The sequence below is a fragment of the Pan paniscus genome, chromosome 3, assembly GCF_029289425.2.
Source record: "Pan paniscus chromosome 3, NHGRI_mPanPan1-v2.0_pri, whole genome shotgun sequence".
Lineage (NCBI taxonomy): Eukaryota > Metazoa > Chordata > Mammalia > Primates > Hominidae > Pan > Pan paniscus.
The window spans coordinates 125,897,024-125,922,970 of record NC_073252.2 but is presented as its reverse complement, the minus strand read 5'-3'; the positions used below and the strand labels follow the sequence as shown (position 1 = coordinate 125,922,970).

Below are 25,947 nucleotides of genomic sequence, written 5' to 3'. Positions count from 1 at the left end.
AGAGCAACAGGACAATGAAAATATGTAAAAGCCAAATCAAGAATTCATGAATTCTTGCTTGCCAAAGAATTTGAACTTTATCCTGAAGGGGGTGAGGAACCACTGAATAGAATTAAGAAAAATAGAGAAATAATCATATTTATATTTTACGATGATGAAGGATTTTAGAAGGATGAAGGATTTTCCTTGGAATCATTTACTTTGAAAATAATGTAAGCCTGAAACCATCAATGGCCACTGTTGCTCCCACTCAGAGAAAGCATAACTGAAAATGAAGCTAACACAGAGGAAAGTACACCAAAGATAGGGGTAAAGAAAAGCAAAGTCTTTCTTTGGTGTCTTATACAAAGCCTTGCCTAAAATCAAGAACTGCTTCTTGGACTTGTAGTAAATTATCTAATTTGCTAGGGAAAAAAAAATGAAATGAGAAATAAGGAGGAAAGACTACTCTGACAAGAGTTAAGCTAGAAAGAGAATGAACTAGAGCCAAGAACATCCTATAAAACTTCTATAGAGAGATGACGCATGGCAGTAGGAATGAATATGAAAGGACTGATAGGACCTAGTGACAAACTGCATGTTAGAAGTTACGATAAGTGGATGGGGATTCCTAAGGCATCCAAGCAAAATAAAAAATATAGGTTTGGGGTAGATTTTCTTTCATTTTTTAAAATGAGAGACAGAATATAAAAAAGATGCCTATGAAACATAAGACAAATAACTGGAGAATTTAGTAGGCTACCAGTAATATAGTTCTAGAGTCCCACAAAGACACAAGGGAGTCATTAGCATACAGTTAATAAATAAAAACCCAAAACTTAAGAATAGAGTCTATCATTTCTAGACAAGCTATCAAAATAATAAGAGAAGTAGGCCAGGGATAAACCAGGGAAGACCACATTTTAAAAGGCAAACTGGCCAGGCACCGTGGCTCATGCCTGTAATTCCAGCACTTTGGGAGGCCAAGGCGGATGGATCACGAGGTCAGGAATTCGAGGCCAGCCTGGCCAAAATGGTGAAACCCCATCTCTACTAAAAGTACAAAAATTAGCCAGGCGTGGTGGTGCACGCCTGTAGTCCGTAGCTGAGGCAGAAGAATCGCTTGAACCCGGGAGGCGGAAGTTGCAGTGAGCCAAGATCGCGCCACTGCACTCCAGCCTGGGCGACAGACTGAGAGTCTGTCTCAAAAATAAATAAATAAATAAATAAATAAATAAATAAATAAATAAATAAATGGCGAACCAAGGCCAGGCGTGGTGGTTCATGCCTGTAATCCCAACACTTTGGGAGGTCGAGGCAGGCGGATCAGCTGAGGTCAGGAGTTCAAGACCAGCCTGGCCAACATAGTGAAACCCCGTCTCTACTAAAAATACAAAAATGAGCTGGGTGTGCTGGCGGGCACCTGTAATCCCAGCTACTTGGGAGGCTGAGACAGGAGAATCGCTTGAACCCAGGAGGTGGAGGTTGCAGTGAGCCAAGGTTACACCATTGCACTCCAGCCTGGGTGACGAGAGCGAAACTCCATCTCAAAAAAAAAAAAAAAAAAAAAAAGGCAAACCAAAATTGTAAACTTAAAACTGTAAAATAATAAATCCTGTTGTGTGTTTTATCACAATTAAAAAACAAAAGTAAAAAAGGAAGAGGGCAACAAGACCACTTTGTTGTGCCATAAAATATAAATGTGCTGAACAGATGAGGACATCCTGGTTATAAGCAGGAGCCATCTTGAGAGAGCTCTAACCTGACTAGGTTTGAGATATTCTGAACATCAAAATGAATGAGGACAAGAATGGATAGAAATCCATGTTGGAGTCCATACTATCACTAAAAAGGGAGAAAATTAAAATATAAAAATAAAAAATGAAGTGGAGAGGAAAGTTCTTCTTTATAGAAGAATACTAACAGACATATAGGGAATAACAAATTTAAAAATCACCATCTAAATAAAAAAATAAAAATAAAAAATAAAAAACATTAACCTAAAAAATAAAAAAATAAAAAATAAATAAAAATCACCATGTTGGCCGGGCGCAGTGGCTCACACATGTAATCTCAGCACTTTGGGAGGCCGAGGCAGGTGGATCACGAGGTCAGGAGTTCGAGACCATCCTGGCCAACATGGTGAAACCTCGTCTCTACTGAAAATACAAAAATTAGCTGGGCGTGGTGGTATGCGCCTGTAGTCCAAGCTACTCGGGAGGCTAAGGCAGGAGAATCGCTTGAACCCGGGAGGTGGAGGTTTCAGTGAGCCGAGATTGCGCCACTGCACTCCAGCCTGGGGACAGAGCGAGAGTCCACCTCAAAAAAAAAAAAAAAAAATCACCATCTTATAATAAGCATAATAGCTGATTCAAGCAAAAATCACCAATGGAAGCTAAAATACTGAATAAAGACTGTTGGGGAACACAGTTTTAAAATATCACTCCAAGGATCATTTATTAATTACAAAAGAGAAAAGGTACATTTACAGTTAGCAAATCTGGTAGATATCATCATAACCAAATGACCAAATCACCAATTCTAACCACATCAAATTTTGTAACTGACATCACATGTCTCTGGAGAGCATATACTAAACAGGGCACATTGCCTGTGTAATGTTCTTGTCAAAAATACTTAACCTGGCTGGGCGCGGTGGCTCACGCCTGTAATCCCAGCACTTTGGGAAGCCAAGGTGGGCAGATCACTTGAGGTCTGGAGTTCGAGACCAACCTGGCCAACATGGTGAAACCTTGTCTCTACTGAAAATACAGAAAATTAGCCAGACGTGGTAGTGCATGCCTGTAATCCCAGCTACTCAGGAGGTTGAGGCAGGAGAATCACTTGAACTCGGGAGGCAGAGCCTGCAGTGAGCCGAGATCACGCCATTGCACTCCAGCCTGGGTGACAGAGCAAGACTCCATCTTAAAAAAAAAAAATCTTAACCTGAAGCTAATCATATAAAGATATCGGGCAAATCCAAACTGAAGGACAAAACAACTGGCCTGAACTCTTGAAAAACATCAATGTCATGAATAGCCAAAAAGAAAAAAAAAGGCAGCACAACTATTCTAAATGAAAGAACATTAAAATTATATGACTCTCAAGGCAATGTGTGATTCCTGTCTGGAATTGACTTAGAAAAAAATAAAAGAAATTATAAAGGACAACTGAGACAACTGGAGAAATGTAAATATAAACTGCATATTCAATAATAGCATTCTATCAATGTTAAACTTCTTGTGTTTTTGATAATTGTGGTTATGTAGGAGAGTGTACCTGTTTTTAGGAGATACTTGCTGATGTATTTTAGGATAAGCTGACATAATGTCTACAACTAACTTTCAAATGATTCAGGAAAAAATGTATATATATGCACCTATATATTTATACATAGAAAAAAAGGAAATATGGTAAGATGTTTGCCAAATCTAGGTGAACAATATACTGGCATTCCTCATATTATGTATGTAACTTTTCTGAAGGTTTGAAGTATTTCAAAATGAAGACTTGGAGGGAATAAAATATAGATGCATATTACTGATACAGAAAAATATTCATAATATTAAGTGAGAAAATGACATTGTCTTTCAAAGTCTACATTTCTCTGCAACTCATACTGGTCTGACTAGAAAGAGGAAGTTTAAGCAACAAGGATTTCCCTTCAGCCAAATTGCTTGAAAGAACCCTTGGTGCTTCAACTTTCTCACTTCCTATTCATGTCAATGTGAATTACAGTCTGATGGTAGGTCCAAGGTGGTCAGCAGTAAGGGATTTTTATTTTTTTATTTTATATTTCTTCATTTATTTTTTTTTCCCAAGACAGAGTCTTGCTGTCTTGCCCAGGCTGGAGTGCAGTGGCGCAATCTTGGCTCACTGCAACTTCTGCTTCTCGGGTTCAAGCAATTTTCTCTGCCTTAAAATAAGAAGTCAGTGGGGGGGAAAAGATGAAAGCTGGTTGGGTGCAGTGGCTCACATCTATAATTCCAGCTCTTCAGGAGGCTGATGTGGAAGGATTACTTGAGGCCAGGAATTCAAGACCAGCATGAGCAACACAGTGAGACACTGTCTCCACAAAAAAGTAAAAAATTAGTCAGGTGTGGTAACACATGCCTGTAGTACCAACTACTAGGGAGGCTGAGACAGAAGACTCCCTTGAGCCCAGGAGTTTGAGGCTGCAGTACGCTATGATCTCACCACTGCATTCCAGCCTAGGCACAACAGGGTGAGACCCTGTCTGAAAAAAAAAAAAAAAAGAAAAAAATTAAAGCTATAGTTGAGATAGAATGTGTCCCTTTATGGGTCATAATCTCAGACACCATTTATTTTCTTGGCTTCTTCAGTGAAACTATATATAATAACCACACCTTTTTTGTTGTTGTTGTTTTGTTTTGTTTTGAGATGGAGTCTTGATCTGTCGCCCAGGCTGGAGTGCGGTGGCACGATCTCGGCTCACTGCAACCTCCGCCTCCCGGGTTCAAGTGATTCTCCTGCCTCAGCCTCCTGAATAGCTGGGAGTACAGGTGTGCGCCACCATGCCTGGCTAATTTTTGTATTTTTAGTAGAGACAGGGTTTCACCATGTTGGCCAGGATGGTCTCGAACTCCTGACTTCGTGATCCGCCTGCCTCTGCCTCCCAAAATGCTGGGATTACAGGCGTGAGCCACTGCGCCCAGCCCACACCTATTTTTTTCCTCCAAATTACCACTAGTGGACTTCCTGTCTCAATTGTTCCCTCTCCTTTTCTTTAATACCTTAAAAAGTTCAATCACTTTTCCTGCTTTAAGTCTCCCTTCTTTACTAAATACTCCAAAATCTACATTTCTGGCCTTCTTATCATCTCTAGGATTTAGAGAGAGGACAAAAGACATTTTACATGAATAGACATCATGAATCAACTCAACATTTCCAAATCTGATCTCAAGATCATTCTCTCCTAGGTTTTCCTTGCTAATGTCCCTACTTCTTTCACAAGGTATTATGAACAGATTCTTTAAAATCGCTTCCCAATTTTGGCACTTTTTCATTCTCACGTAGGTTATTAATGAATGTTGAGAAAATAAACGATATTCCTTTTGTTCAGCTCTTCATTTCACCCTTGGATTACTATAAGTGGGTTTTTAACTCAACTTCTGTCCTCCCCTATTCTGATCTAGGTTAATGCCTCACGTATATAAACCTATTAAACCACTATTTTGATCATTCCACTTTCTTTATAAAAACTGCAATTGCTCTTTATTCTAAATTCCTATAAAGCTTTCAAGACACTTTGCAACCTGGTCCCACCTCACCTACCCAATCTTCAGAGTACTGTAGTGCTAACATTTAACTTACAGAAATTCAATTATACTTGTTTAGCAATAATAACACTTTTTAAATGGGCCAGCAATGCCACTGCTATTCTACTCAATGAATGTATGCATTGATGTAATCAAATCCTAATGTTAATGCACAGAAAGAAAAACCTAACGAAAGGATGAATACATTTCGATAATGTCCTGACCACTGAAAAGTGCCCAAACAAGTATAGTTTTACCATGTCCTTTCATGTTCAAAAATGTTGAAAAGCATAGGGAAATAACAACTAAAAGTAGAAAGAATTATTTTAAGTATTAGCCTCTGGCCAGGTGCAGTGGCTCATACCTGTAACTCCACCACTTTGGGAGGCCAAGGCAGGTGGATTACTTGAGGTCAGGAGTTCGAGACCAGCCAGGCCAACATGGTGAAACCCCATCTCTACTAAAAATTCAAAACTTAGCCAGGCATTGTGGTGAGCACCTATAATCCCAGCTACTCAGGAGGCTGCAGCAGAATTGCTTGAACCCCAAGGGTGGAGGTTGCAATGAGCCAAGACCCCACCACTGTGCTCCAGCCTGGGCAACAGAATGAGACTCCATCTCAAAAATAAATAAAATAAATAAAGTAAAATAATAAAATTTTTTTAAAAATCAGCTTCTAAAGAGAAAGATGACTATGGACAGGAAGACCCACCAAATTAGAATCTTTATAAATATGCTCAAGTACTTCAAAATTCAAGCACTTCAATACTTTATTTTATAAATATGATCCTGCTACATTACTACATATATATTTAGAAGCTTTTTTTTTTTTTGAGACAGAGTTTCACTCTTGTTGCCCAGGCTGGACTGGAGTGCAATGGTGCAATCTCGGCTCACTTCAACCTCCACCTCCCAGGTTCAAGAGATTCTCCGGCCTCAACCTCCCAAGTAGCTGGGGTTATAGGCACCCACCACCACGCCCAGCTAGTTTTTTGTATTTTTAGTAGAGAGGGACTTCACCATGTTGGCCAGGCTGGTCTCAAACTCCTGCCCTTAGGTGATCTACCTGCCTCAGCCTCCCAAAGTGCTAGGATTACAGGCATGTGCCACCGCGCCCAGCTTTAGATGCATATTAAGGTGTAAGGCTATGCATAAAGTGATATGTATTTTACTGGTGATTTAAGAGAATTAGGAATGTTTTGATCATTCTCAATTTTCAACTTAAAAGGGCTCTAAAACCTATTCCCAAATAATATTGAACTCTGTTAGATAATTCACATACTTAGCTCTCATTAGATAATCAATGTCAAGAAACTTTTTATTACTCAGGAGCCAATTTCAAAAAAAAGTTGTAAACTCTGTATTTTTTTCATAAATTATATCAACAGGCTATTAATAAACACATTCGTGCTTACATATTACTGCATTCTATCAGTGAAGGAATGACTAGAAACTTTAAAAATTATATTGTAATTACTGGCCATAACTCTTTTTTCTTTTTTTTACTACTGGCCATAATTCTATATTTGATGAAGACACTTCAGAAACTCATTTGTTTTCCATTTATTGACTTTATAAGTTTTTAATTTTGAATTCTGGGTCACAAAAAGTACTCTTCAATCCACTTTCTTTGAAACACAAGATTTTCTTCAGCCACTGTTCTAGCAATAACCACATCCAGATTTCATTATTTAAGAGGCAATCTACCCACTTAGAGCACCCCATACTACTTTCTGTCCTCAACTTCTCTTTTTTACTGTTCCCCTTCATAAATCAAACCCACCAGCTACCTTCTCTAGCTAGACTATTTATTCTCTGTTTTGATTTTGTACATATATCCAAATATTGCCTAATAATCAAGGCAAAACTCTTGCATGCATCAAGGGGAGGAATTTTTGAAAGAATGTATAAAAGAGCAAATTTTTCAATCGCTGTCTTAGCAGTGAGAAAAAGGGAAAGACTCTGCCACAGAAATCTGAGCAAAGAAACCAGGCAATCTTAGAAAAAGGGCAAGAAAGAAGCCAGCCAGTTGTTTGGGGCTAACTAGTTCACACCTCAAAGCAAATATACAAAAGAGGGCTCTCGTCCCAGCTAACACAGCTGAGAATCATAAAGAATCTGGGGACTGGAAACTCCATCACTCCTCAACACTGTTCACAAATTGCCTATCACTATGCTTAGCACCTAACAGCTACTCAAATATCTGTTAAATGAATAAATGGATAGATGAATGAATGAGTGAACAAATGGGATAGACAATGTCATCAAGGAGAATGTGTTGCAATGGAAGTTATCTTCTGTGTCCTTTATTTTTGGTCAGGAATACTAAGCATAACAGTGGGTCCTAGATCAGATGTTTTATAATACAGAATATTCATTATTTAGGACCTAGTTTTAAGTTCTAGGCTTCTCTAGGATGCTTCCCTTGATTATGCCAACCTAAAACTCTCAAAATTCTTTCATCCAGCTATTTTTAAATAACTGTTCTGCTTTGAAATATCTTGTATAAAACCTATGTGTATGGTATGAAAATTAATACAATGAACACCACATGCTACTACCATCTATGTTAATAGGACACTGCCAATATCCTGGAAGTCCCTTTTTGCCCCTGCCCAATCCCATTCCCCTCCTTCTCTCCAGAAAAACCACCATATTGACCTTAGCAAGACCAATTTCCTAACTGTTCTTTCATTTATTACCTTTGAAAGTCTCCCTATGCAATATATTTCATTTCCCCTGTTTTGGAACTGTATATTAATAAAATCATATTTTCTGCATATATTATATGGCTAACATCCACCAAACTTTTAAAACTTCTTTACTTTGGAATTTTTCTAACATATACAAAAATAGAATAGTATAACAAAGTCCTATATACACATCACATGGTTTCAACAACTATCACCATTTTACCATTCTCTTATTTGATCTATATTGGCACTGTTTTTAAAATCATCTTCATTTCTATACCAATTATTTCACTGTTAAATACCATACCACTGTATACAAAACATATATAATACCATTTTAGACATAATGAAGCTATTAGATTTAACAATATGGATGTGTCTCGTAGTCCACACATTCAAAAGTTTCTCTACAAAAGATACACACATGTACACATTCAGACATAACTAGAAATGGAAGTGATGTGTATTAGAAAAATGCATGTATACATATGTACATGTGGAAATGGAACTGATGCTTCTTAGGATACATAAACAATCAACTTTAATAAGTAATACTAAAGTTGGTTGTAACAATTTAATTTAACACCAATAGTGATGTGTGAATTCATGTTGCACCACTTCTTTACCAAGACTTAATATTGTCAGACTTTTTAATTTTATGATGTAATGGGTATAGTCTTCTGCTTCTGGCTATGACGAAGCAACCAATACCAGCCTGTGTCTCCTAATGTAAATAACCATAAAACTGATACGACTATGAAACAACTATTTTTAGGGATTGAACAAAAGCAATGTAAGACTGTGATCTCTGAGAGAAGAGCTCACAAGATGGGCTCCACGATCACTCCAGCTCTATTTCTGGGTACAATTTCCTAACCATGGCACAGTAAGCTTCAGCCCAAGCAAAGTATAACTGTCCTGCTGAGCTGAGAAGGTAGTGCTTTAGAGTTTAGTACAGTTGAAGCAGTGGAACCTGTGGAATAGAGCGCTGGAGACAATCTATGCAGGGAAGAGGGGGGCAATAAGTCCATGTGAGGGTCAGGCTGCTGTGTGTCCTTGGCTGGAGGCAGAGCACATATGTTCAGGATAAGACTACCTAAGACATACCCCAAAGTGACTGCTATGTGGTTAAGCTGAACAGATATACTAAAGGTCCAGTAGTGCTGGGGGATGGTGAGCATACAAGCCCAGTTAAGAATGGATACCCTTTGTAAGCTGCTCATTAACCCTTTGGGCATTCATCTGTGATACAGCTTAGAAATGAAGCCATGCTACAGAATAAGGTCCACACTCGAGTCTAGAGAATAAGACCTACTCTAGACTCACTAGCAAAGCCTAATATAAAACCTCATAAGATCTAGAGGAGACACAGAATTTGGAGGTTAAGTTCTGTCAAGTTAAAGAGGCTTTCCACAGATCTAACCTAAAGAAAGAGTAAAATAAGTCTACACAATTCCAAGTGTAGCCTACAACGCCCAATAAAACAAAAAACTCAACATCCTTCAGAGGAAGATGACATCTATAATCTCTACAGCATATGTATAATGAACAGTATAAAACTTTAAAAATTACTAGCAGTGAAAATAAATAGGAAAATGTAACCCATAGTCAAGGTAAAAAAGCAGTCAGTAGATCGCTCAAATGTTATCACAAGATCTCTCAAATGTCAAATGTCAGATTTTAAGACAAGGACTTCAAAGCAACTATTATAAATATATATGAAGAAACAGAAGAAAAACATGGTCTTAATAAGTGAATAGATAGGAAATCGCAGCCCAAAAAATGCAAACTATAAAAAATGGAAATTCCAGAACTGAAAAACTTATACTTGGACGGGCCTAAAAATAGAATGAAAATGGTAGACAAAAATTAGTGAAGTTTAAGACAGAATGATAAATATAGTCCAATCTATAGAACATAAATATTTCAGAAAACAGAAATAACCAGGCATGGCGGCTCACACCTGAAATCCCAGCTACTCAGGAGGCTGATGTGGGAAGATCACTTGAGCCTAGGATTTCACAAAAAGTCTGGGTAATATCTCAAAAAAACAAAACAAAAAAAACAGAAAGAACCTCAAGGACCTGTGAAATATTATCAAATAGTATAACATATCTATAAGTGAATTCCCAAGTAAAAAATGAGTAAGGAACAGAAAAAATATTTGAAGAATTAATGACTGAAATGTGCCCAAATTTGATGAAAAACATCAAATTACTAATTCAAAAGTTTCAGTTAACCTCAAATTGGATATATTCAAAGAAAACCAAACCAAGACACATCATAGTAAAACTGCTGAAAATCAATGGTAAAGTAAAAATCTTGAAAGCCAGAGGGGAAAACAACACATTACATACAAGGGGACAAGAATACAAATAATGGCTGACTTCTGTGGTTCTCAACTGGGTTTTGATTTTGTCCACACCTCCACCATACATTTTTCATTGTCATGGGATTGGGGTGGGGGGATGCTACTGGCATCTTGTGGGTAGAGACTAGAGATAATGCTAACCATCCTATGATTTATAAGACAGCTTCTACAACAAAGAATCACCTAGTTCGAAATGTTAATAGTACTGAGGTTGAGAAACCCTGTACTACATGCTCCAAATCCTATCTAGTCTCGTATTTTCAGGAACTTAGCCCCATTATCTACTCTCAACTGTATCTTCCATTCTCTCTTTACACTGGACCGTTCCCATCACCATGTAAAATGTTCTAGTACTTTTCACTCTTTAAAAGCATATTAATATAGATACACACACACACACACACACACACACACACACACCCTGTGCCTTAACTTATCTATGTTCAGATACTGTCATTTCTCCAATACCTATACCAAGTTTCAATATTTGAGTGCAATATACTCTTATACATTTGAATGTATCATACTCATATTTCTGCTTATTAATTCATTCACACTCTCCCCCACCACTGTTCCACTGAGATATCTCAGCACATTTCTTCTCTCTTGTTTATCAAGAGGCTCAAAACTGAATTCAGTGGTCAATTATGATAGTTCTCTTCTGCCTAGATTTTCCAGTTTAATTAGCTCCACCCACCCCACCATTTTGAATTATTTAGAGATTGTATTTTCAATTGTCAGTCATGTTCACTACCAAATTCCCAGCTCCCAACATTGTTTGGTACACAGCAGACACTCAAATATATGTTAATGAATGAATCCCTGTCAGAGTCAATTTATTATAAGGCTGCCATATTTGAAATATAGGACTAACTTGTGCAAGGGATTATGGCTAGAATTTACATAATGAGGCAAAACTTGAAATCAGGTCTCTTTTTTTTGAAACGGAGTCTTGCTCTGTCACGGAGTGCAGTGGCATGATCTTGGCTCACTGCAACCTCCACCTCCCGGGTTCAAGTGATTCTCCTGCCTCAGCCTCCCGAATAGCTGAGACTACAGGTGTGTGCCACCACACCCAGCTAATTTTTATATTTTTAGTAGGGATGGGGTTTCACCATGTTGGCCAGGATGGTCTCAAACTCTTGACCTCGTGATCAGCCTGCCTCGGCCTCCCAAAGTGCTGGGATTACAGGCGTGAGCCACCGTGCCTGGCCTCTAAAATCAGGTCTCTTGATTCACTTGACTCTCCAGCAGAAAGAACTTTAGTTCAAAACCATTTCTAAAGAGAGAGTGACTACAGTTAACTTGAGAGCTCACGTTGTCCATGAAAGGAAAGCGATCTGAGAAGTCTTTCAGAGTAAGGTGTTAGGAAGAGTGTAAAAGAATTTTGTATTTTGAAATATACAACATAACCCAGGCACAGTGGCTCACGCCTGTAATCCCAGGACTTTGGTAGGCCAAGGCGGGCAGATCACCTGAGGTTGGGAGTTCGAGACCAGTTTGAGAAACATGGAGAAACCCCGTCTCTACTAAAAATACAAAATTAGCCAGGTGTGGTGGCGCATGCCTGTAATCCCAGATACTCGGGGGGCTGAGGCAGAAGAATAGCTTGAACCCGGGAGGCGGAGGTTGCAGTGAGCAGAGATCGCGCCATTGAACTCCAGCCTGGGCAACAAGAGCGAAACTCCATCTCAAAAAAAAAAAAAAGAAAGAAAGAAAGAAATATACAACATAAGAGCACTAATAATGGAATTGTGGCACCTGGAAGAACTCCACAGACTGTACTTTGATGGCACAGTTTCTATGTAAAGGCTGCCTAAGCTTCCACATTCCTTAAATTCCTGGTCTTTCCTCCATTTGTAGCATTGTTTCTGGTCCCACATAACCATCTGGTCTTTGTTCTTTCTTCATATATGCCCAGTTTTTTACAGTTTTCAAATTCTTTACAACCTCATGAGGTGGAGAGGGTAAGAATGATCCCCACCTGAGATTCACAGAAGTTAGGTGTTGGTCCAGAACTGCACTCCCAATGGAACTTGCACATAGTTGACTGCTGGTCAAGAACAGGCTTTGCCAGACAGGTTCTCAACTTGGTGCACTTCTCTAATGAGAAAAGGTCAGCTCAAGTGGTGGTGAGGAGACAGGAAGTTTACATGACTCTCCTCTTGACAAGTCAGTATGAAGCTATTGTTTCTGTCTGCCAGCCATCTCCTGATAAATGTGTACAGCATGTCCACCTTTATACCAAATACTCTGCCACAACTGAAGTTCCTTTCACTATCTGAAATAAATACAGGTAAGGACTTGCCTCATTTGTAAGGGGGAATGCTGCATAAGAGAGTGAAGTAATCAGCAAAGTCAAAGTGAATGAGAGCTATCCAGTCTTCCAAGGCTCAAGGACCCCAATAATTCCAGAATGCTGTCTGGGTCAAGGCAGAAGAAAGCCACTAGAGGTGGGCTTTCTTGTTGAGAGTGTAACCTCTCAACAATGTGCTTGCTGATGGTCTCAATCATCTAACAACTGGAAATGTTCTCTCAAATACCACAAAGCTAAGTACCTCCAAGAAAAATTCTGGGAACTGATGTTTAGGCCACCAGTGAGGAGTGTTAAGTTCACCTGATAATACTATAAGTAGTACTGGACAAAACTGGTATATTTCACTACTGTAAATGCAATGAGCCTAACGATGAGATTAAGTGACTAGCAGATGTGATTCAGAAGTTTCAAATTTGAAGGTTCTTCCTAAAATGTTGGAGATAAACACATTAGCATATTTGAGTTTCTACATAAGCAACTTGGGCAGAGGATAGAATACTGAGCAACTCGTTGTAATGTGTTTCTCTCTTATTCTGTAGATACAAATTAAACATTTATAGTTAGGGGAAGGTATCATGAGATAGTGGACCAGGAAATTCCTGAGCTCATGAGCCCAGATGCTAGCCAATGATACCAATGATAAGATGTGAAGGCCTATCAGCACATTTTTGGAATGGACATCTGATCTCTACATCCTATGTTAACAAAGCCTTCAATACTGTACAGATTTATACCACTCAAGCAGACCACTGGAAAGGAAGACAAATAGCTGGATGCAAAAAAGCAGAGACAATTGGCCAGGTGCGGTGGCTCATGCCTGTAATCCCAGCACTTTGGGAGGCCGAGGCAGGTGGATCATGAGGTCAGGAGTTCAAGACCAGCCTGGCCAAGATGATGAAACTCCATCTCTACTAAAAATACAAAAATTAGCCAGGCATGGTGGTGCATGCCTGTAATCCCAGCTACTTGGGAGGCTGAGGCAGGAGAATCGCTTGAACCCGGGAGGCGGAGGTTGCAGTGAGCCAAGATCACGCCACTGCACTCTAGCCTGGGCAACAGAGCAAGACTCTGCCAAAAAAAAAAAAAAACAGAGACAATTAACCTACCTTGACTTTAGACCAAGGAACAACAATGTGGCAGCTTCAAGCAGTAAATAAATCAGCTTTGGCTTGCCTCTTTTGTACTACCCATCCCCCTTTAATTCTAGCCTTTTAGTATTGTTATGAAATATGTCTCCTAGAATAATGCATAAAATATACATGTGCAACTTATAACGCATTCATGTAACAACTACCAGAAACACAACTGTTAGTATTTTAGAAACTTCTGAGGATCCTACACCTCCCCGCAGCCCCCACAATGAACAAATTCTGACATACGTAATAATTATTCCAGGTTTTTCTTTATGCAACCATCTATATACGTTAAGTGTACCTAAAAAATTATGTTTCATTTGATCTGTTCTTGAGTTTTGTGGAGTCATATTGTGTATGAACCCTCACTTCTTTCATTCAGCATTGTTTTCTAGATGTATTCATAAAGATGTGTATGGCAATCATTTTTTTCTCTACTATATAGCTACTTTTCACTACTATAATGATGACATAGTCAGCTACTGATAGATACTTCAAATATTTTCAATTTGTGACTATAATGAATTATTCTGCTATATTATTACATACTGCTCCTGGTGAACACATCTAAATTCCTCCAGGGTAGTGCCAGCCAATACAAACACAATATAATCTTAAATTTCCCATAACTACAAAAAATATACAAGATGTACATTTTAAATAATCTATTTCGACATGCAATAATTATTAAAATTTGAGATATTTTATATTCCTTTTTGTTACTAAGTCTTCAAAATCCAGTATTTTACATTTAAAACACATCCTATTTTGACTAGCCACATTTCAAGGGCTCAATAACTACATGTGGTTAATGTCTACTAAACAATGCAACTCGAGAATATATTCCTGAGTGGAAATGGTGGATCATAGCATATGGTTTACCATTTTTTATTCCCACAGACAGATTGAGGTTCTTGCTCCAAATACTCCCAAACTCTACTTACCATCTGATGTCTTAACATTGCTAATATAAGTTTTATGAACTATTTCATTGAAATATTTTCATCTCCTTGACTAATAATGTTGAACATCTTTTCGTGTTCTCAGTCATTTAGACTTCTTCTTTTTTAAAAAGTTTGTTCATGTCTTATAAGCAGTATACTGAATCTTTTTTTGTGTGTGTGTGACAGTCTCACTCTGTCGCCCAGGCTGGAGTGCAATGGCATGATCTTATACTGTTTTTTTTTTTTTTTTTTAACAGTTATACAGTTACAAGCATTTAGTAAATCTACTTTACGGATTCTTTTCTTCTGTTTTAAGAGATGGGCCTCACTATATTGCCCAGGCTGGAGTGCAGTGGCCATTCACAGGTGCACACTACATCACACCTGTGATCATCACACACTACAGCACTGAATTTTTGGGCTCAAGGGATCCTCCTGCCTTAGCCTCTAGAATAGCTGGGACTACAGGTGCATAGCACTATGCCTGACTTACAGATATTCTTTAATGCCTAGACTGTTACTGGTTTGGGGACTTTTTATGCTTCTTAAAAAAACTGATATATGTATATTAGTTGTACATACTTCTGGGGTACATGTGCCATTTTGATACCCGTATACAATGTGTAATGATCACATCAGGGTAATGGGGATATCAATCACCTCAAATATTTTTCTTTATTTTCTTCTATTTTTTTCTTTTTTATTCAAGTGATCACAATCTTTCTTCAATCCGTTAATGTGAATTTCCTTTACTAACTTTTCTTATGTACAATTAATTCATGATCTTGAAATGAACACAACTTGGTTATCTGTTTTTTAAAAAACTGCTATATTTGGTTTACTAAAATATTGTTTAGACTTTTAAAAATTATTATTATTATTTTTTGAGAGTCTCACTCTGTCACCCGGGCTGGAGTGAAGTGGCATGATCTCGGCTCAATGCAACTGCCTCCCAGGTTCAAGCGATTCTCATGCCTCAGCCTCCCAAGTAGCTCGGACTACAGGTGCCTACCACCATGCCCGGCTAATTTTGTATTTTTAGTAGAGATAGGATTTCACCACGTTGGCCAGGCTGGTCTTGAACTCCTGACCTCAGGTAATCCACCTTGCTTGGCCTCACAAAAGGTTGGGATTACAGGCATGAGCCACCATGCCCAGCTGTTTAGCCTTTTTATACCTAGGTAATGCCTGACTCTCATTCACGTTCTCATGAATTCTAATTTCTTATGTACAGCTCAGGTACCAAAGATATGTTCTTCTCATAAGTGTTCTCCCCCACCACTACCCTTTCCACAAATATTTGACTTATTATTAGCTCTATTCTCTGGAAATATTTGTGCATTCCTGAAATTATTCATTCCAATCATAAAAAGATATGTTAATAAAATATCTATATTTGAAGTTATTATAGAGTTTGAAGATTTTTAAATTGTCATAGCACTATCTAGACTTTCTTTTCCACTCCATTTTGAAGTTATATACTTTTCTAGAAATCTGTCTTTATAAAAATGTTCAAATTTATTGCTCTAAAATTACATTTTAAAATTTCTGTATGGTTAGTAACTATATCCCCTCTTGCATTCCATGTAAAATATCTATTTTCTTTTTTTGTTATGATAAGCTTAATTCTAGCCTTTTTGAAAAATTAAGTCCTGATATGATTAATCCTCTATTGTTAGATATAATTAATTAAATTCTGCTATTTATTTCCTTCCATATTTTTTATGGGAGTTTATATTGCTAATTCTTTTCCTAACTTCTTGAGATCAATGCTATAACAGATTCTGTTATGTTGTTCAATCCTCATATTCCCCAGAAGAGAAGATTATGCATATTCAACACTGTCACCTGCCTTTTAAGAATATATATTCCAAAATTAGCCAGGTTTGGTGGTGCATGCCTGTAGTCCCAGCTACTCAGGAGGCTGAAGCACTGCTTGAGCCCAGGAGGCGGTGGTTGCAGTGAGCTGAGATCCATGCCACTGAACTCCATCCTGGGAGACAAAGCAAAACTCTGTCACCAACCCCCCTAAAAAAAAAAAAATATATATATATATATGTATACACACACGTTTGTGTATATATATAATGTGTGTATGTATATATATATTCCCCATTCAAATACAAAGAAATGATAAATGTTTGAGGTGATAGATATACAAATTACCCTAATTTGATCATTACACATTGTATGCATGTATCAAAGTATCACATGTATCCCATAAATATATACAATTATTATGTATCACTAAAAAATAAATACCAAATGGAAGGAAAAAATATATATTCCCCAGCCTATATAGGCTTGGCCATATAGTCAATGGAATATAAAAAATGCACATAAAGCACATATAAGCAGCAACATCAAATATAACTAAGATTTGGCTCTGCCTCTTGTTCTTCCCCTCTGCCACATGAATAAGCATGTAATGTATAGGAACTGCTGTTTTGGAATTAATCCCCAAATGAGAAGACAATTGGAGAAGAACCAAATATACAGAGCTGTAATAGCTGACCCACAGCCAATATCAGGTAACATGAATGAGACGCTTTTGCTCTGTCTTTGAGAACTGGGGGAGTTTTTGTTTTTTGTTTTTTTTTGAGATGGACTCTTGCTCTGTCGCCCAGGTTGAAGTGCAGTGGCACAATCTCTGCTCACTGCAACCTGTCGGGGGAGTTTTTTAAATTAAAGTCAAGATAATATTGGTAATTGGCCTATTAATTTCAAGTGTTTTTCCTAATATTTGCATTTAAGCCTATTGCCTTAGCTGCACTTTTTAACTTTAGTTACCATTCAATTCATATTTTCTAATTTCCATTAATTTCTTCTTTGAATGCTGAGTTGTTTAATTTAAAAACATATCATTGTTTTTGGGAATATGGGAATTTATTACGTTCACTTATATTATTATTATTAATCACTAGCTTGACCAGGTGCAGTGTGGCATGCCTATAATCCCAACACTTTGGGAGGGCAAGGCCATAGAATCTCTTGAGGCCAGGAGTTCAAGACCAGCCAGGCAACATAGTGAGACCTCATCTCTACAAAAATATTTAAAAATTAACAAATAAAATCACCAGTTTAGTTCCACTAATAATGTGCTTTGTGTAATATAAATGCCTTGGAATTCACTTTATATACCAGTGGAGGTCTAAGTACCATGTATATACTAAAAAAGAACAATGCTCTGCAGTTCTTAGGCAAAACGTTTCTGAAATTACTTTTTATTGTCTGATTATGCCTTGTTTACTTAGACAATAAATCACTTAGAGAGTAAATTACAACAGTGGATTTGTTTTACCAATTTTTGTTTCATATATTTGAAGCTTTGATATTAAATACATTGAATTTGAAGTTATCTCCTCTGATAAACTTCACTTTTTATCATTATATGACACTTTCACACTAGTAATGCTTTTTATCTCTAAGTCAACTTTGTAAGTCTTCCATCTGCTACTAATATGTAAGTTTTTTTTGTTGTTTTTTAAGATGGAGTCTAGCTCTGTCTCCCAGACTGAAGTACGATGGCGCGATCTCAGCTCACTGCCACCTCCACTTCCTGGGCTCAAGCAATTCTCCTACCTCAGCCTCCCAAGTAGCTGGGATTACAGGCGTGCACCACCACACCCAGCTAATTTTTGTATTTTTAGAAGAGATGGGGTTTCGCCATGTTGGCCAGGCTGGTCTCGAACTCCTGACCTCAGGTGATCCGCCCACCTTGGCCTCCGAAAGTGGTGGGATTACAGGTCTGAGCCACTGCACCTGGCCTATGTGTATTAAGTTTTCTTTTGGTTATTTTTTTTTTAATTTGGTATGTAGTTGGATTTTTAAAATAATTTTTAATAATGTTAAAAAACACATCACAAAATTTACGATCTTAACCATTTTAAAGTGTGCAATTCAGTAGTGTTAAATATATTCACACTGCTGTGCAATAGATCTCCAAAACTTTCATCTAGCAAAAATAAAACCCTATACCCATTAAGCAACACTTTCCCAGTTTCTCTCCTCCCTTCAGCTCCTGGCAACTACCTTCTTACTTTGTTTCTATAAACTTCACCACTTTAGTTAGCTATCTCCTATAAGTGGAAACATACTTCGACTGAGTCTTTTTGTGACTGAATATTTCCCTTAGCATAAAGTCCTCAAGGTTCATCCGTGTTGCAGCAATATTTCCATCCTTTCTAAGGTGGAATAATACTCCACACTGTTATGTATATACTACATTTTGTTTATCCATTCCTCCACTGAAAGACATTTGGCTTACTCCCACCTCTTGGGTTATTGTGAATAATGCTGCTCTGAACATGGACACGCAAATACCTCTTAGAGATCCTGCCTTCATTTTTTTGGATATATGCCTAGAATTGGTATTGCTGGATAACATGATATTTCTATCCTTAATTTTTTGAGAAAGTGCCATCCTGTATTCCATAAGGGCTGCACCATTTTACATTCACACTGAGAGTTCGCAAGGGTTCTAATTTCTCCAAATCCTTGTTAACAACTATTTTCTGTGTGTTTTTTTAAATGGTAACCATCCTAATCAGTGTGAGGTGATAATCCTGTGATTTTTTTATTTGCATTTCTATTCTGAGTAGTGACTTTGAGCATCTTTACAAATGTTTGTTATCCTTTTTATTTATTTATTTATTTATTTATTTATTTTGAGATGAAGTCTCAGTCACCCAGGCTAGAGTGCAGTGGTGCGATCTCAGCTCACCACAACCCCCACCTCCGGGGTTCAAGCGATTCCCCTGCCTCAGCCTCCTGAATGGCTGGGATTACAGGCATGCACCACCAACCCTAATTTTTTGTATTTTTAGTAGAGATGGAGTTTCGTCATGTTGGCCAGGCTGGTCTTAAACTCCTGACCTCAAGTGATTGACCCACCTCAGCCTCCTAAAGTGCTGGGATTACAGGCATGAGCCATTGTGCCCAGCCTTATTAGCCATTTTCATATCACCTTTAGAGAACTGTCTACACAAGTCTTCTGTCCATTTTTAAAATCAGGTTATATTTTTTGTTGATTTGTAGGAGTTCTTTATATACTCAGGATACTAATCCCTTATCAGATATATAATTTGCAAATATTTTTCTGCATTCCATAGGTTGCCTACTGTTAACTGTGTCCTTTCATACACATAAATTTTTAATTTTCAAGAATTCCATTTGTCTACATTTGTTCTGTAACATGTGATTTTAGTGTGATATCCAAGAAACCACTGCCAAATCCAAGATCATGAAGGCCTTCCCCAAAGGCTTTCTTCTAAATGTTCTATAATTTTATGTAATATGTTTAAGTCTTTAATCTAGGTTAATTAATCTTCATTTATGGTATAAGGTAAAGATCTAACTTCCTTCTTTTACATGTGGGTACCCAATTTTCCCAATATCATTTGTTGAAGAGATTATCCTTTCTCCATTGAGTGGTCTTGATACACTTGTCAAAAAAATCATTTACCCGGCCAGCTTCGGTAGCTCACACCTATAATCCCAATACTTTGCAAGGCCAAGATGGAAGGATTGCTTAAGGCCAGGAGTTTGAAACCAGGTATAACAAGACCCTGCCTCCACACACACACAAAAAAATTCATTACCCAGGTGTGGCAGTGTGAGCCTGTAGTCCCAACTACTCTGGAGGCTGAGGTGAGAGGATTGCATGAGCCCAGGAGGTCAAGACTGCAGTGAGCCATGATGATGCCACCATACTCCAGACTGGGCAAAAGAGTGAGAAACTGTCTTAAAAAAAAAAAAAAAAATTGGGCTGGGCACAGTGGCCCACGCCTGTAATCCCAGCACTTTGGGAGGCTGAGACAGGTGGATCACTTCAGGTCAGGAGTTCAAGACCAGCCTGGTCAACATGGTGAAACCCCATTTCTACTAAAAATACAAACAATGGTCGGGCATGGTGGTGCAGGCCTGTAGTCCCAGCTACTCGAGAAGCTGAGGCAGGAGAATCGCTTGAACCTGGGAGGCGGAGGTTGCAGTGAGCTGAGATCGCACCACTGCACTCTAGCCTGGGCAACAAGAGCGAAACTCTGTCTCAAAAAAGAAAAAAAAAATCATTTAACCATATACTTAAGGGTTTATTTCTGGACTGTCTATTCAATTGGTCCGTATGTCTGTCTTTATGACAGTACCACAAGGTTTTGATTACTGTAACAAGCAGGAAGTCTGAAGCTTCCAAATTTCTTCTTTTTCAATAATAATGTTTTGACTATTCAAGGCCCCATGAGATTCCACGTGAATTTTTTGGGTGGCTTTTTCTAACTGTGCAAAAAATGCCATTGGGATTTTCATAGGCATTGCACTGAAGCTGTAGATACTTTGGATAGTACTGACATGTTAATAATATTAAGTCATCCATGAACATGAGATGACTTTCCATTTATTTGTTGTTCATAACAGCTTTATTAATGTTTAATTCACATGTGGTACAATTCACTGAAGTATACAATTCAATTGTTTTTCATATATTCAGAGTTTCACAACCATTACCACAATCAACTATAGAACATTTTTATCACCTCCAAAAGAAACCTGGTAACCATTAACAGTCACTCCACATTTCCTCCTAGCCACTCACCAGTACTGGTCTGTAGCCTGTTAGGAACCATGGTTGAGTGGTGGGCGGGCAAGTGAGCAAAGCTTCATCTGTATTTACAGCTGCTCCCTATCGCTCTCATTACTGCCTGAGCTCCACCGTCTGCCAGATCAGTGGCAGCATTAGATTCTCATAGGAGCATGAACCCTATTGTGAACTGCAAATGCGAGGAATCTAGGTTGCATGATCCTCATGAGAATCTAATGCTTGATGATCTGTCATTGTCTCCCATCACCCCCAGATGGGACCATCTAGTTGCAGAAAAACAAGCTTAGGGCTCCTGCTGATTCTACATTATGATAAATTGCACAATTATTTCATTATATATTATAATGAATAACAGAAATAAAGTGCACAATAAATGTAATGTGCTTAAATTATTCCAAAACCATGCCCCCCAGTCCACAGAAAAACTGTCTTCCATAAAATTAGTCTCTGGTATCAAAAAGGTTGGGGACCGCTGCTCTACAATATGTAGTCTTTTATGATGGCTCCTTTCACATACTGTCTTCATAATGCTTTCATATTGTATCACGTATTAGTCCTTCATTTCTCTTTCTCTGAAGCAGGTTAGAGAAAAAAGATCTTAAAACAAAAAATAAAAATTTAAAAATTGGCCGGGCACAGTGGCTCACTTCTGTAATCTCAGCACTTTTGGAGACTGACGCAGGCAGATCACTTGAGGTCAGGAGTTTGAGACCAGCCTGGCCAACATGGTGAAACTCCGTCTCTACCAAAAAATACAAAAATTAGCCAAGCGTGGTGGGGCGTGCCTGTAATCCCAGCTACTTGGGAGGCTGAGGCAGGAGAATCACTTGAACCTGAGAGACAGAGGTTGCAGTGAGCCAAGATCACGCCACTGCACTCCAGCCAGGGCGACAGAGTGAGACTCTGTCTCAAAACACAATAATAATAATCAAAAACAAATAGTACTTCATTTCTTTTGATTGCCAAATACTCTGTTGTATGGATATACCACATTCATCCAAACATCAGTTAATAAAAATCTGAGTTCTGTCCATTTTTTGAAATGCTGAAATGAACATTCATGTACAAGAACATGACATCTGTGTGGACAAATGTCTTTGTTTCTTTGGATTACATACATAAAAGTGGAATTGCTAGGTTACATGGTAACCCTATGTTTAGCCTTTTGAAAACTGCCACACTGTATTCCAAAGCAGATGCACCATTTTACATTCCCAGCAGCAGAGTATAAGGGTTCCAATTTCTCCCTTTCCTCACACTTGTCAGTATATCTGTCTTCTTTATTATAGTTATCCTTTTGGGTACAACATGGTATAACAACGATTTTATTTCAATTCCCCTGGTGGCTAATGATGTTAAGCAACTTTTCAAGTGCTTATTGGCCCCATGTATATCTTCTTTGAAGAAATGTCTACTCAAATTCTCTGCCCATTTTAATTTATGTATTATTTTTTAGAGACAGGGACTTGCTTGATTGCTCAGGCTGGAGTGCAGTGGCACAATCACAGCTCACTGTAACCTCAAACTCCTGGGCTCACACAATCCTCCTGCCTCAACCTCTGGAGTAGCTGGGAATACAGACACACACCACCACACCTGCCTAGTTTATGCCTTTACGTTTTTTAGAGACAGGGTCTCACTAAGTTGCCCAGGCTGGCCTTGAACTCTTGTTTACCCATTTTAAAATTAGGTTATTTGTCTTATTGATTTGTAAGAGCTCTTTGTATATTACAAATATTTTTCAACACACACAGACTGGTAAAAACTTTTTTTAAAGAAAAATTTTTAGAAGAAAATAAGCTCTTTGCCCCTCCCTCCTTTGATTTGCAAATATTTTCTCCTAACCTGTTATCTTTCTTTAGGTATTTTTAGAAGTTTTAGGTTCACAGCAAAACCAAGCAGAAAGTACAGAGTATACCATAGACCCCCTGCACCCAAACACATACAACCTCCCACACTATCATCCTGCACTAGAGTGATACATTAGTTACAATAGATGAAAACACTGACAGTATTATCAAAATTGTCCTGTACATTTTCTATGGGTTTTGAGAAGTGTACAATGACATGTATCTGTCATTAGAACATCATAGAAAATACTGTCACTGCCCTAAAAAACCTGTGCTCTGTCCATTCATCTCTTCCCCTTCCAACCATTGGCAATCACTGATCTTTTTACTGTTACTATAGTTTTGCCCTTTCCAGAATGCCACGTAGTTGGAATCATACAGTATGTAGTCTTTTCAAATAGGCTTTTTTCACCCAATATAAACTAAGTCTTTGTATGAATCCATGTCTTTTCACAGCTTGATAGCTCATTAATTTTTGAGCTCTGAGTAAGTCCATTGTCTGAATGTACCACAGCTTGTTTATCCATCCACCTATTTAAAGACACCTTGGGTTTTTCCAAGTTTTGACAATTTATGGATAAGCTGCTATAAACATCCACGTTCAGGTTATTGTGTGGCTACACATCTCAACTCATTTGAGTAAATTTGCTAGATCCTTTGGTAAGAGTTTAGTTTAGTTCAGTTTTGTACGAAATTGTCAAACTACCTTCCAAAGAAGCTGTACTGTTTTGCATTGCCACCAGGAATGAATGAGATTTCCTAATGCGCCACATCCTTGCAAGCATTTGGTTATTGTTTTGGATTTTGGCACTCCTAATGAATCTACAGTAGTATCTCATTGTTGTTTTTACTTGCAGCTCCCTAATGATATTTGATGTTGAGCATCTTTTCATATGCATATTTGCTGTTTATCTTCTTTGGTGAAGTGTCAGCTCAGGTCTTTCAAGTTTTTTCTTTTTTTCTTCAATAAACTAGTCTATCGACCATTTTTTAGTGAACCATTTTTAAATTGGGTTCTGTTTTCTTAGTCTTAATAGTTCTTTCTATATTTTGGATAATAGCCCTCTATCAAATTTGTCATTTGTAAATATTTTCTAGCAGTCAATGGCTTCTCTCCTTTTTTAAAAAAAATTTTCGTAGAGACAGTCTCACTATGTTGCCCAGGCTGGTCTCAAACTCGTGGTCTCAAGCAATCCTCCCACTTCAGCCTCCCAAAGTACTGAGATTATAGGCATGAGCCACTCACTGCACCTGGCCTTCCTCATTCTCTTGACAGTATCTTTCACTGGGCAGAAGTTCTGAATTTTAAAGAATTCTAGCTTATTATTTCTTTCATGGATTGTTTTGGTATTGAATCTAAAAAGTCATGATAAGCCCAAGGTCATCTAGATTTTCTCTTAGATCATCTTCTAGGACTTTTATGGTTTTGTCTTTTACATTTTGGACGATGGTCCGTCCACTTTAATTTTTCTGAAGGGTGAAGATTCATTTTTTTTTTTTTTCACATCAATGCTCAGCTGTTCTGGCACCATTTGTGGAAAAGACTTTTCTCTATTGTATTGCCTTTGCTTCTTTGTCAAGCATCAGTTGACTGCATCTGTGTGGGTCTATTTCTGCACTTTCCATTCTGTTCTATTGATTTAGTTGTCTATTCTTTCACCAGTACCGTACTGCCTTCATTACTGCAGCTTTACAGTAAATCTTGAAGTCAGGTAGTGTCGTCTTCCAATTTTCAATGTTGTATTAGCTATTCTGAGTTTTTTAGGTGTTTTTTGCCTCTGGAGATATCCACAAAATCATTTGCTGGGATTTTGATTGGGTATACTAAATGCATCTCAATTTAACAAGACAATAAACTGCACAGAATCTATGGTTATGTTGGAAAGAACTGACAAGACATTATTGAGTCTTCTATCTATAATATGAACAAGGAATGTTTCTCGATTTATTTACTTATTCCTTTTTTTTTTTTGAGACGGAGTCTTGCTCTGTCGCCCAGGCTGCAGTGTGTGACCTCGGCTCACTGCACCCTCCGCCTTCCGGGTTCAATCTGTTCTCCTATCTCAGCCTCTCCAGTAGCTGGGACTACAGGCACGCGCCACCACGCACGGCAGATTTTTTTTTTTTTTTTTTTTTGAGACAGAGTCTCGCTCTGTCGCCCAGGCTGGAGAGCAGTGGCGCGATCTTGGCTCACTGCAAGCTCCGCCTCCCGGGTTCACGCCATTCTCCTGCCTCAACCTCCTGAGTAGCTGGGACTACAGGCGCCCACCATCACGCCCGGCTAATTTTTTTGTATTTTTAGTAGAGACGCGGTTTCACCGTGTTAGCCAGGGTGGTCTCGATCTCCTGACCTCGTGATCTGCCCACCTCGTCCTCCCAAAGTGCTGGGATTACAGGCGTGAGCCACTGCGCCCAGCCCCTTTTTCTTTCATCAGGGTTTTGTAGTAATCCTCAGATAGATCCTGTACATATTTTGTCAGATTTATAACTATTTCATGTATTTGCGTGCCAATGTAAATTGTATTGTGTTTTTTTGTACAAACAGCCCCAGGCTTATGATAGTTTGACTTATGGTTTTGCCTTTACAATGTTGTGAAAGCAAGAGGCACTTAGTAGAAGAAACTGTACTTCAAATTTTTAAATTCTCCCAGGCCAGCAATACGTGGTATATTTTCTTGCAATGCAGGGCAGCAGCAGTGAGCCATTCTGTTTTTTACTTTCAGTATAATAATCAATACATTATATAAGCTATTAATACTTTATTATAAAATATGCCTTGTGTTTAA

At 38.2% G+C, this 25,947-nt stretch overlaps 1 protein-coding gene across 9 annotated transcripts in view; it reads right to left on the bottom strand.

Moving 5' to 3' along the window:
* Positions 1–25,947, bottom strand: part of LARP1B (La ribonucleoprotein 1B) — a 146,906-nt gene that overhangs the window by 54,989 nt on the left and 65,970 nt on the right. The gene's annotated exons all lie outside the window — the stretch shown is intronic.